Raw genomic sequence first — 13523 nt, 5'->3', positions numbered from 1 at the left:
GCAGAATTGGTGTTGAGGGAAGCGGAAATGCTGCGGAGCACAAAGAAAAGCCAAGGTGTTTAATTTCTCTCATGCAATCTCAGTCTGGACAGAAAAGAGAAGGGTAAGAGTGTAGGCAAGCATGTCCCTCCTCCCGAACAACTCTGACTACCTGGCTGCTGAAAAAGGCAAGAGGTTAATTTTATCACTTAATAAAACTAAGCAAAATTTACTTTTATGCAAAGAGGGTCACTAAGAGGTTCAAGTAGGAAGCACTGAGTATAAATGATACTGAGATCCTGTGCTAATGGCAATAATGCAAATAATTTTACTTAAGCTGTGTATTTAATCTTGTCAGAGAAACATCACTTGTTCTTTTCTAAACTTTGGAAGCAACTCTGCCAAAAATCGCATATTGAAATACTTCTGGCTATCATTTATTTTAGAAAGATGGAATGGACAAACAAATACATATATATGTGTGTGTGTATATGTATATATATATATATGTACGTGCATGACAAAATTTATGAATAAACATAACATAATGAGACCTGAAGGAATTCAGAAAAATACAGATCCATGTACTAAGAAAATACTTCTCATCAAATCCATTGTTCAAACTAGGCAAGAGAATAAATTGCTCCTCTAGCTCAAGCTTGTATTAGAAAAATAAATAGTTATTGCAGAATAGATACAGAAATAAATAGTGGTTGCATATTTTTAAAGGGATGGTGGAGAACAATCTGACCTAAAGATGCATCTCAGTGTGAAAACTAGGCAGGTGTTTCAGGTCTCTTTATAATCAACATAAATAACCCATTTACTAGACTGGAGCAGGGGTAAGCAAAGGTGAAACCCTCAAGACATGTGCACACATGCAAGTGCCTCTAATGGGGCTGGTTCCACAAAGATAAGGAGACACTAGCTAATTTTTTTCTTAAGACCAGATGGGTCAGCTAGTGAGAATCTAATCTTCATTAAATGGCTGGACAAATGATTTCAGAGTAACTGATAATCCAGTGTAACAAGTCTGGAACACAGTAAAGAATTCAGGAAGAATGGAAACTATAAATCTTTTCAAAAGGTGACGTAGCACCAGCCCCAGGCATGGTGGTGGAACAGATGACACAAGATTGTATTAACAATGAACAAAAAAAACCCCAGCAGATTTAAAAAATAATCAGTACCAATCATTATAATTTAATGGAAAAATTATCACAGTAAAAGCAAACCAGATTTCACTTTTTGAGTGAAAATTACATGCTTGATTAATAACAGCATCTGTGCTTTTTCATGTTTAGACTTTTGGAAATATCAACCATTTGTCTTACTAAACAGAAGCATCTCATCAGGGATATAGATTAACAAATAAGTTAAATATTCATTTTTTAAAAAATCAACATTGATTAGAAAATGAAACGTAGTGGCATTCTCAAGGATGTTTAACATTCAACATTATCAAATATTTGATACTACAAACTACATACTGTTCATAAAATCTACTGATGGGATGACTGAGGAAGCATTAAACAACATCAAGGTTTAAATGGTCATATGAAATGTTTGGATTTTGATCCAGAGAAACACATCTATATATCACAGGATCATTGGACTCCACTTGAAGGCATGTCTGGATGTTATCTACTCCAGCTTTCTATCCAAAGCATAGCAATCTCTTGCATGAGGTCAAGTAGCTGTAGTTTTGTCTTGCTTGTCCATCCCCTCCAAGGACAGAACCTGTTCCAGTGTTGCATAATTCTCCAAAGGAAAGTCTCCTTCCTACTGTCGTGACTAGCAAACATCCCAAAATGCAGCCTTTGGCCTCTTTATACCTTCTGCCATCAATGAAAAGAACTTGGCTCCATCATTTTTGTAGCTGCCAGTAATTATCTCCAGGAGGTTCTTAGACCTCACCTTAGCTTCCTCCTGACAGGTTAAGGATTCCCAGCTCCATCAACTTCTCCAGGTAGGTCCCATTCCTGACGGCCCATACCATTTGGTAGCCTTCTGGTGATGTCAGCCAATCTCTGAACAGCTTTTTTGAACAGAAAACCCAAAAGTGGAAGCAAACTTCCAGTACCACTGCTGCTGAGCAGAGGAAAAAGATGACTTCTCTCCATCAATTGGCTTTACTTCTACTCATCAGGGCCATGAGAGCACTGTGAGTCACAGCTGTCCTTGCCCAGACTTAATTTTAATGTTATTATTTTGCCTCCAGTATGGAAAAGTGTGCTTTTCACTGAAATGTGTAACCTTCCTGTTGACAAAGTCCTTAGGACTCTCTTGACCAAAGTTTTGCTGCTCACTATTCAACTCTCCACATTTAATGCTCTGTTTAAACTTTCACGTTCCCTTTACATTTTCTAAGGAATTTTGTCCTCCAGACTGTTGATAGAGTGATTCAATAGTGGAGGCTTCTCTATTTATGCTGGATACACAGTATTTATCCACTCATTACTACTCATCAAGTCACCACCCACCTTAAAGAGCCCAATCATACTGTCTCTAAGTAACCCTCTAAATGAGAATGCTGAGGGAGGTGGTTTCAAAAGCTTTACTGAATGTGAGTTTCAGCTATTGCTCACTGGTCACCCACATTGAAAATCACTCAGTCACATGAGACAGTCATGCTGGTAGAGCTTTTTTTTTTTTTTAATAGATAACAGGAATCCACCTTGCAGTCACAGAAGCAAGTGGTAAACCCATGAGCTAACTATGTCATAGACCAAAAAGAACAATTACTAGTAAGTAATTACTGGTAAAACAATCTTGGCAAATATAAATCCAAGTCAGAATAAAAATATATCGGAAAGTTTAACATTTCAGGTTTTTCCTGCTCTTTTCAAGTGACCTTGGATTTTCAAGGTGCTAATGAGATCTCAAAGGAGACTGATGCAAGCTCCCCAGAAACTGTCTGTGAAAGAAATACTGACAGAGTGGTAGATAGCCAAAAATACTTTTTTCTTTATACCAGACTGCGTTCAGACAGCTTAGGTGGTTTCTGGATAGCATGCCAAACGGGACAAAAAGTGAAGAGCATTGTTTGAATGTGATTCCTGGGGAGAGGGGTGGAAAGAGTAATATAAAAAGGGCAGGAGAAGTAGGAGCTGAAAACATTGAGGTTAAATCAAAACATGCAAAGCTGTACGAAACACAGTTTCTCTAACTTTGCTTTTCAAAGAGCTCCTTGTTTTCTGAAGAGTGGCTGTGCCCACTGTCACCCCAATGCCAGGTTAGTTTTTGAATCCTAAGTCTCAAATGGCCCCGTTCTCGCTTGGCAGAGCTGCCAGACACGGATAAAGGGGGAAGACTTGAACAGAAGGACAGGCATGTCTCTGTCCCCTCACACACACAAAGAAATAGAGCAAGGCTGTAGATAGAGAACAGTGGTAGGGGCCAGGTTGTGTCCTGTCAGTCAGTGGGGCTGTGGGAATGATGCAGGGTCTGTAAGACACCCATACATATAAAGCCTTTTAAAGCCCTCAAGCTTCTTTTACACCACAGATCTGATTTACATAGGCAGCACAATCCCCATTCAGAGAGTGTGAGTGAAACTTGAGCCAAACTGCTTTGTTTTCCTGCTTGCCTTGTGCAACTGAAATTTCCCTTGCAGTAAATTACCATAGATAAATAAGTGTCTTAAAAATTAGCATCTGATTGCCCTCAAATTAAACCCTTGTTTTTACCCCAGAGAGCTCAGTGGAAGGAACAAGAAAATACAATGACAGTTTTGCTAGAAGAGTTTACTAGAAAGATGACACAATTGAGAATCCATTCCCTAATGTAACAAGGATTGATAGAAAATTTTAAATTGAAGTTCTGTGAAAAGAGTCAGTAAATGCAACTCTCAGTATTCATTTTCCTGGTGTATTATTTACCTAGCTTTAGCTAATATAACAACCACAAATCCAGGTGGGGAAAATCAGCATTGCTTCACAACAAATTATTCTTTTGCTTCTTGTGACTTAAACATTTAATAAATTAGAAACAAACAGAAAAACCCTTTTCAATACCATGGAGTGATGCACAGACAACACTACTGTGGATAGCAAGCTTTCCAGCAGATTTAACACAGCCATGACTGCACTAGAGCAAAGTTTGGGTAAGTGAAATGTGTCACTGGACCCTGTCAGCAAAACACAGATGTCCAGTGCCTAAAGGATCCCCTGTGACCCCCAGATGGCAGCTGACAATCAAGAAGTAACCCAGTCTCCTGTAGGTACCTCTCTCTTCCCTGCTACCCCTATGCAGATATCTCAGGTACCTGTGGCACCCAGTGCACAATGACACACCCAGAGTGTAAGGATCCTCCCTGAATAACCATATTGGTAAAGGAAGTTCTGGATTGTGACTATGACACAAAACAGAAAATCATGTAATTTCCTTAATTAAATAAGGAAAGTATTTTATCAGCAAAATACTTCACATTCATTTTCCTAATATATTATTTGAATGAATTATCAAACATATTGCCAAATTGGATGGAAAATCCAAAATCAAATATGGTTTACAGAAAAAAATAAAAAGGTGTTAAAAATTATGTTCTAATGTCTCCAGACCAAAGAAGAGTGAACATAATCAAAAGGGGGGAAAAAATCAAAAAAGATGGGAAGAAAACAAGCAAATATGTATAAATCATTAGTAACTTAGAGAAGTGGTGGCTGTAAACATCTTGAAAGCGGAATAAAGGTAGTCAGTCTTGACAAGAGGACTACAGCACCAAGAACCCAATGGGACAATGAACATCCTGAAGAAGGCAGAAAGACATTCTTCCTTCATTAAAACTCACATGAAGGAATTATCTAAATATTTCTATTTAGGATAAAATAAAGATCAGAATTTCCTGTCCTTGTCTTCTACTTACTCTCACTCTCCACTGTCCAAGAGTCTCTACATTCTATCTATGCAAAACTTTTGTATATTTAAATGTGCTCGTGGTTTTTATATGTCATCTTTTGCCATGCAATATCTAGTTTCCAAATACCCCTTAATTTATATTTTCATTATAATAATTAAATAGATGTAATAATGGGCTGGAATTGCTCCTAGTTACAGGAAATGATCACTGTGAAACCATCACCCTTCTGTCACTGCTTCACAACCCACAACTTAACTCACATTTAAGAGAGCTTTGCCCTGTGATTTCCTAAAATCTCTTCTCTCTTCCCCCTGAAGTTCTTGCTCCCAGATAAAAAGTAGCCCCAGAGTCTGCTTAAACTGATATATTTTAGCTCAAACCTCAGTTTTTGCATTCAGGAACTGGGCAGTGACTAGATCTTATGTATGAAATTTCCTTTTATGCTTTCTCCTCTCTATACCTGAGAGCCCTCTAACCTGCCCCTGAATCCTTCACTCATGAAATTGGCTTTGGCATTTGCTCTGGTTGTACTTTTCAAGGAGTTGTAAAATAATTTCAAATATGTTTCTAAATAGATATTTGCACTTTTAGGCATTCATGATTTCAAATTTCAGGTAACATTACCGACAACACCACAGCTGAAGTGTTTCTATCCCCCAGATTTGAGACCAGAGCTCAGTAAGGGATTTGCTCCCACGCATTCTTCCAGGGCATTGTCATCTTGACAAGTCCTGACAAGTAGCCATAGCACCTTCATCATTCATCAGCCATTTCAGATGTACTGCTATGGCAATAACAATTACGTGGGTTTGCTTTGTTTTGCTTTTGCCACTCAAATATTTTTTGTCTTCCTAATTTATTCCCCTTTGCACACAGAGCCTCAGTCATTTCCCTCATACAGGCTTGAGTAAATCTCTGATAACACTGCAGCATGTCCCACCTACGCTACATTGAGTTGATGCTGAAATTATTTTCATAATGTCTATTTATGGAGAAATCTTTTATGAAGTTCATAATAAGACAGAGTGCTGCATTACAAGTGTGGGTGATATATAAGTTTTTTTTAATGTCAGATACTTGCAGGCAACCTGAATAAGTATTACAGTAGGTTTGCATAGATCATTGAAAAATGCTCTCTGTGAAAATATATAGTGAAAAATAAGCTAATTAGCTGAAAGTACATGCACAGTTTGTTAAATTCACCCTTGGTTTCGAATTAGGTGTAGAAAAAGATTTTTACCTTATACAGCAGGAATCACAAATCCTATGGAACAAATTTATCTTGCCCTTTCTTGCTTCAGCTCTTTTTTTCTTCTAGTTACCTGCTAATTCTTTCTGTAGTTTATCTTTTCTATCATCTGTTTGTTGAAAGCATGGAATCAAATTAAACAAGGTGACAAGAAGAAATTGTTCTCCTTTCAGAGATACAAAAAGTGAGGGACAATTTTTTAAATTCTATTGGTTACATATTAATTCAGAGTTCACAAAATTTCAGAGGAAACCTCATTATTTTTTGCACTAAACAGTGTCCCTTTGATTTAAGCACTGAAAAAACAATAAAACCTCCCATAAGTTAGGATATGCAGTTTGAACAGATAGACTGGATTAGGACCCAAAACTTGCCCTTTTAGGCAAAATATTCCATATTTATGTATTTGTGAAGTTATTATTTAAAAATAAAAATAGTATTAAACTATCGTGTGCAGAATATTTTCTGTATTTGCATAAGCCAGTCTTCATTTTCTTTGCACAAAAGAAAAAGCTTCTTTTGAGAGAATTTTTTGTTCTTTGTTGGCCTAATATTACATCTGTCATTTGAGAAAGCCTTCTAAATATAAACATTCAACATGTATTGAAAATTTGCAGCTTGGTTTTACCAGTGGTGCTTAGTCTAGCTACCAATACTCTCTGCCTTCTCCAAATTCTCAAGCAAGAGAAAACACTGGCATCCTTTTAATCTCTTTTTAAAAAACTTTAGAGTCTCCTAAAACTGTGAGCTTGAGGTTTTCCTTTCAGTTTTAAATAGCTGAGGACATGCCTGCTGGCAAAATGCAATACCAGCATTCCTGTTGCCAGTGAATGCTCCTGTATAAAATATCCACTGACTTCACATGGATAAGGTTTGAAGCATCAGAACCTCCCCATTCTTCCAGAAGAGTTTAACATCATTAACCCACACAATTTTGTTAAAAATATGAGAAAATAGACAGCATTTTTGAAAAATGCAATGAAAAAAAGTTCTCTGAAGATATGTAATGGTAACAGTCAGCAGATTAAATGGACAAAATGTACTTTAAAAACATGTGTCGCAGCTTAAGAAAAATAAACCATCAATTAGCTTTGTTCAGTCTTCATACTTAAATCCATCTACTGCTTTAAAAATAGTCCTGTTAAACAGGATGCAGAGTTATTTAAACTGAAATACTACTAGTTCTGGGATCCAAGATGAGGAACAGACTCAAAACCAATCTCGTTATTGTATGTGCTCTGACCTAAAAACTATTTCTATTCTTGTTTTCAATCCAAACCTTTGGTACCCAGTATAAAAGGACTCTCACTGTTTGACCATCAAAATCTCTTGATTTCAATTTCATAGAAAAGTATAAAGGGTACATTCTTTTTTTTTTTATCTAGAGATTTATTGTTTTGTAGGCTATTTTTAAAACCATTTCAGGGATATATTTTTGATTATTTTATTTACTATACCGTTATTATCTGGTATTCCTTATCATCCTGCTTAAACTCTTCATGTTATTTTCAGTCTTTGATCTATGCATAAATTTAAAACATTTCATAGAAGAGTTTCTTAAAATCTTTCAAGAAGTTGTTCTTTCAGTACTATTTTCCACAATTAAAGGATTTTATCATCATATTAACAAAACTTTAAAAGTGTATCTATTATCTGCCTATGGGCAACTGGCCCACAGGAAAAGCATTAGTACAAATTGTGGAGTGATTCCTAAGAAGGAATCAAGACGCTTCATGCCTGATCCAATTTGGACAACCACCACAAAAGCAGCAGCCAAAGACAGGAATAAACAATCTGTAAATGATGGATTGCATAGCCACCTGAAGCAATAATTGGCCTCCAGGTACCACAATAGGAGAGATTCAATTTCTCAAAGTTCCTTCTTATCTTTCGGCTCGTACACAGGAACATGATGTGCAGCTGAGAACTTGGCATTGACCAAAGGAGAAAAGAGGATTTCCAGCTGCTTCCCTAAAATTCTTCCTTTCATCAAGAAGCACAGTATGGTTAATGTCAGAAGAAGCATTCAAATGGATTAGCAGAGATCCAAGTTCCTCTTGCAACAAATACATGAAGAGCATTTAGTGAACAGCAATACCTTGTTGCCCAGTAACATCTCTAGATACTAAAATTTGGGCATAATCCTGAAGGTAAAGGGAATGGTTAAGAGTCATGACAATGAACAAGCTTTGTAGGTGGGGAAAAATTGCACTGTCAAATGTTTACAGACATTACCGCTGATCAATCAGTTAAAAATTTCCCAAAATGCAAAATGCAATTAAAATGGCATGTTTTCAGCCACCCAAAGTTAAAAAAGCAATGTGAAGAATGACCATTATCTACATGGGAAACTTTGAAAAAAGACAAGGACTTTGTAACTCAAAATAAATGGTCAGTTGTCTAAGCCTCAGTCAAACACAATCTTTTTAATGGTAAGAGAGCTTCAGAGGAAGGATAGCCAGCCAAACTCTGCAAGTGGAGCAGGGATCAATACCCACTCCAATGTACATGCTTCAGCTGAATAACCATTACGGTCTGAGTGCAGTACAGAGAGAGGAAATCAAAGAGGTAGAGAGGAAACATGCCAAGCAGGTCACCCACCACATACTTGAAATCCCTCTTAGGACGCAGTTATCACATTGTATATGCTTGCTTACGACATCAGTGGAGAGACTGGGCTGTAAAGATGTCTATAAAATCTTTTCTTCTCCCAACCACGGAAAAAGTCAAGATCGGGTGAGGGACTGGGAGATAAATGGTACAAATAGCTAAGAGAGTTGGCTCACATCCTCCTGAACTCTTGCCATAAACAGTGTCTGAGAATGGCCAGAGGCTCCTCCAGGAGAGGAGCAGTGCGCGTTCCAATGGCACAAAACTGCAATTTCCAGAACAAGCTCTGTGAATTACAACAAGGTCAAGCCGTCCAAACTTGCTCTTTTCTGAAGATCCCAAGAGAACACAATAGAAATGCCCACATCTAATTTCATCATTATTACTGTCTCAAATCCTCAGTGAACTTAGGAGAAAACTGACTTGGCAGATCTGACAGCTGCACTCAGAATCAGCTGGGAAGGTGCACAGGTGGCAGAGAGATAACATCATTTTTAAGCTTTACCACACCAAGGCAACCCTTGGTTGTGGTAAACCCTGGTTTTCTCCTTTGCTCAGCATAGCTCACTGCCTGTCCTGTCACCTTGCAGAATCAATCAGTAGTAACACCTAAGTGACACATGAATCTACTCTTAAACATAGGATTTGAAAATGGGAGGAATACAAGAACAGCTTAAACATTGTGTTCTCAAAATGTCCCCAGTAATTGCAATTCAGATGATGGGAGAATTGTTTTTAAGAATATTCTGCATTCTCTGTGTTTAAAAAACATCAAATTGATATAAATAAGTCTTGTTCTCATTTTATTTTATGAAAAGAAAGGATTTGTTTAAAACTCCAGATACTCACCAGGAGCTCTGAGAATACTAATAGCATTTGGATTTTATAATGATGAATTAACAAGTAAACAGGAAACCATAATTTTTACAGTCTCATGGGGCAGCTAAGGAATGAGAGACTTCTGGCTCAACATACATCTCTCACACATCTCTATGCATACTAAATAACTCCACTTTACATAAAGTACAGTTATTTAGTATGCATAAACACATATATGTTTGAGCACACACATGCATGAAAAGAGTCAGACAAAAAATTTCATATTAGCTTAAATAACAAATAAAAATAATTTTAATTGAATACAGGACTAGGGTAGCACAGTTAAAATTTCAAAATCTATGAAGTTTCCACATGAGTTTGCACAGAAAACCTTACATTTCTCTTCTCTCTGCTACATGCCAAGACAAAGTTTCATTCAAATATCATGCATTTATTACTCCCCCAGAGAGTCTCTGAACATTTAGTGCACAGGATGGACTGTTCTCAACAAAAAAATAAAACTTAATGAAAACAAATCCAAATATTTAAACATCCAAAAATATAATATCATGGTTTATTTACATGGTGTTATCACAAATCTGTTCGGAATGCAGAGTAAGTTTCATAATGTCTTAATTCGATGGAGTTCATCAGCATAGTATGTATTTTATGGTAAAAAGTTATTAGTTAAATAAGTTTTAAAAAATAAAAACAAAGAAATTGAAAATTAGCAAGGTAGGTATATAGGTTACAACTCAAAACCAAGTCACAAAGTCACGAAAGACATTTCCTCTTCTTCAGCAATCCTCTGTCCTTCAACATTATTGGCTTCGAAGAAGGAAGGGATTCAGCAGGGAGCAGCTGCCTTTACGACACAGCCCAAGTTCACCCTCCAAGCACTGGACACCCTTGGAAATAAATGGCAGGAACGATTAGCACTCCTGCAGCTCAGAACTGTGTAACAGAGCGCACAAGTGCGTGTGTAACTCCTGTATAAGCAGCTGTACAATGGCACCATTCAGCACGAAGCTTTCATCCGTCGTGTTTCATCATTCCATGTGTCCCTTCTCAATGCCACAGCCACCCTGCCATCTGCACAAGACACCTTCCCCAACAGTCTGATCTCCATCTTCTCTTTCCTGCTTGCACCCTTGGATCCAGAGTCGCAGGTCACAGCCCAATGCCGCGGCAGCTCCCGGCCAGGCTGACGGTCAATGTGTCCCACGCCACTCAGGAAGGGACAGGCTCAGAGCCTGGCTCTGCTGGCAGGACATTGGTTCTGGCAAGGGGTAGGAGCACACACATCATCATCATGGGAAAAGTGAACTGCCAGCTGTCCCACGTCTGACCATCTGCAAACAGGTTTCCAAATGCATAACCATGGGTGCATTTACAAAGGAACAGCCACAGGAACCACCTTAAGTGCCACAGGCACTCTCTGCTGTCCTTGCTCCCAAAAAGGCAGGTAAAAAATGCACATATGTCTAGAAGAGAAAAGTAGGCAAGATCCTTCAGGGTTTTTAAGTCTATCCATTTATTCTCCTTACCCACATTCCTTCCTCTCTTGCCCCTTCCTGCCCCTCCCCCACAAGAACAAAGTTTTTACTGTGGAAAGTTAAAAACAAATTAAACTTTGGAGAAGCTATAAGTCATTGAAAACAGTATTTTATAATGGAAATTGCCAGGTAATTTTACCTAGAGCCATTTCTGCTTCAGCTGCCTGTAATAACTATGATGAGCTGGAGTAGGTATTCAGACCCTGGAGTGACAGGAGCAGTTAGGCTGGACTGCATAGCTTTTGGGAAAGGCATTAATCAGGAAGTTCCAGCCATGTGCTCTGTGGAGCACCTGCCTGTCATCCACAAATAGCTGCTTGATTATGTGATGCTGAACTCCTCATTTCCAACTGCTAAAGTGCACTAGAGGTTTCCTAATATTTGTCTCAACATACACCAGCCACCACAGAAAGATATATTAATATAATGCTTTGGATGAGGGGAAAGCTAGAGTCTTCACCAGTGGAAGAGAAGCATGTCTGCAAGACAAGCCCCCTCAGAGGATACAATCTATGCTATACACTGGTGGGGAGCCTTGCTGGACCATGAAATTCCCTGGTATTTGTAGAATATTTATAGAAGAGGAAACCTTTCCCCTACCCTTCTGTTTCTCCCCAGCCTTGCAGCCAGTGGTTTACTGCATCAGTACGGAAACAGCAGAGTCATTCCCTGTGATCCCTAGGCCTTACTTATTTCTGGGAGTCCTCCACATCGGTGTGTCAACATTATTATCTTACTGAATCCAAAACACAGCTCTGAACCAATGAAGAAGAGAATTAATTATATCTCAGTCAAAACCAGGACAACATGCATTGAGAAACATCCTTCTATCTTTTTCAATTGCAATTTTTTAAAAAAACCCTTTGGGGTCTTGCTCAACTTTATCTGAAAAACTTCTCCAAGAAAAAGAATTGCACTAAAAGAAGTTCCTCCTTCACTCTGCATATTCATTGCAGTTTCAATACAGGCACTTTATTGTAAACATAGACAAGAGAGAAAGGGAAACAGAAAAGCAGAACTAGCTATGATCTCATCCACATCCATGCACTGAAGGGAACTGTACAGGGTAGAGCTCAGACGAGGGGGGCAGAAAAACAAAGAAGCAGTAACTCCTCAGGCTGTCTCAAACAGACAGCTATGCACAAACTCACCACAGTTTTAGGACTTCCCAAACCAGGATGAAATTATTTGCTCTCATTTACAGCATTGCCTGCCTTTGCAGGATGCCCTGCAGTTTCTACACAAATAATGTTCATTTATGGACTGGTACTCCGAGTTACAGAGAGCCTCTCTGCGTTCAGAAGATCGTTTTGTTTCCAAACATGGAGGAGGAGAAGGAGAACCTGTGATCTTCCTCTTTAAAATATATCTGCCAGGGATGGTCAGAAAAGGAAAACAGGAAGAGAAAACAGCCATCAGTGCAAAGCAGCTGAACGAACCCAACTACAGATATTTAGATACTTGACAATGCCCAAGTAAAAAAAATTCCAGAAATATCTATATACACACATACAGAGAAATTTAATATAAAATAGCTATAGTAATACATGAGTATTTTCAAAACACATCTATATCTACATGTTTATACACAAATTTCTGTAGATACGTGTACCTAGCAAAAATTTAGTAATGATTGCAATTTTGGATATATTGTTTTTATCACATATCTTATATGGTATCAAAATATACGTAAAAATTAAACTTAAAATCAAGCTTTCGTACCTGAACTAATTCCAACATTGCAGTATTTATCAAACATTGGTTTTGGAAATAATTACTAAACAGAATGTAAGTTAAGCAAATATTTTTACCAATACACTAAAAAGGAACTTCCTACTAAGAGGATTAATACATTTTTATACCAGGAAGACTTCTGCTTAAAATTTGTGAGCAAGCAATTTCCAAATTTTTTTATTCAATAATTCCAAAATAATGTTTTCAATAGCCTGACAATGGATAAGGAATTTATTAACACATTTTGAACTGCAGAAAAAAAACATTAAGAACACAAAGTCAAACACTCAAAATATGGCAACATAAAAAACCAAACAAACAGATGGTCAATCAGAAATCAAAGCCTTGACATTGATGTTTCAGAGACATTATCCATTGAATTCAGAGTGAGGATTCCTCAAGCTGCAAGAAGTTTCTTATTTTCAGCTGAGAGCCCTCTTAAGTGGCAAATGGAAATCAAAAAAAAACAAAGACATGCTATTTTGTTTTGTTTCAATAAAATCAGCATCTGCTTTCCAGCTACAAACCAGAAATCCTTCATTTACATGAGTTGCATAGGAGCAGGCTTGTTTTTCTTCTCTGCATGGCAGCAAAGAGGCAGAGTCTGGAAGCCAGAGGCCTATGTCAGCAGCTGTGGGTTTGGCTTTGTTTCCAAGTCTCTCTTCAAATCAAAGATAACCTAAAGGCAATTGCAGTCTTTATTGGATTGCTATAG

The sequence above is a fragment of the Haemorhous mexicanus genome, chromosome 3 (assembly GCF_027477595.1).
Source record: "Haemorhous mexicanus isolate bHaeMex1 chromosome 3, bHaeMex1.pri, whole genome shotgun sequence".
In the NCBI taxonomy this organism is placed as follows: Eukaryota; Metazoa; Chordata; class Aves; order Passeriformes; family Fringillidae; genus Haemorhous; species Haemorhous mexicanus.
The sequence above is the reverse complement of the archived record's forward strand: the minus strand, read 5'-3'. Positions refer to the sequence as shown.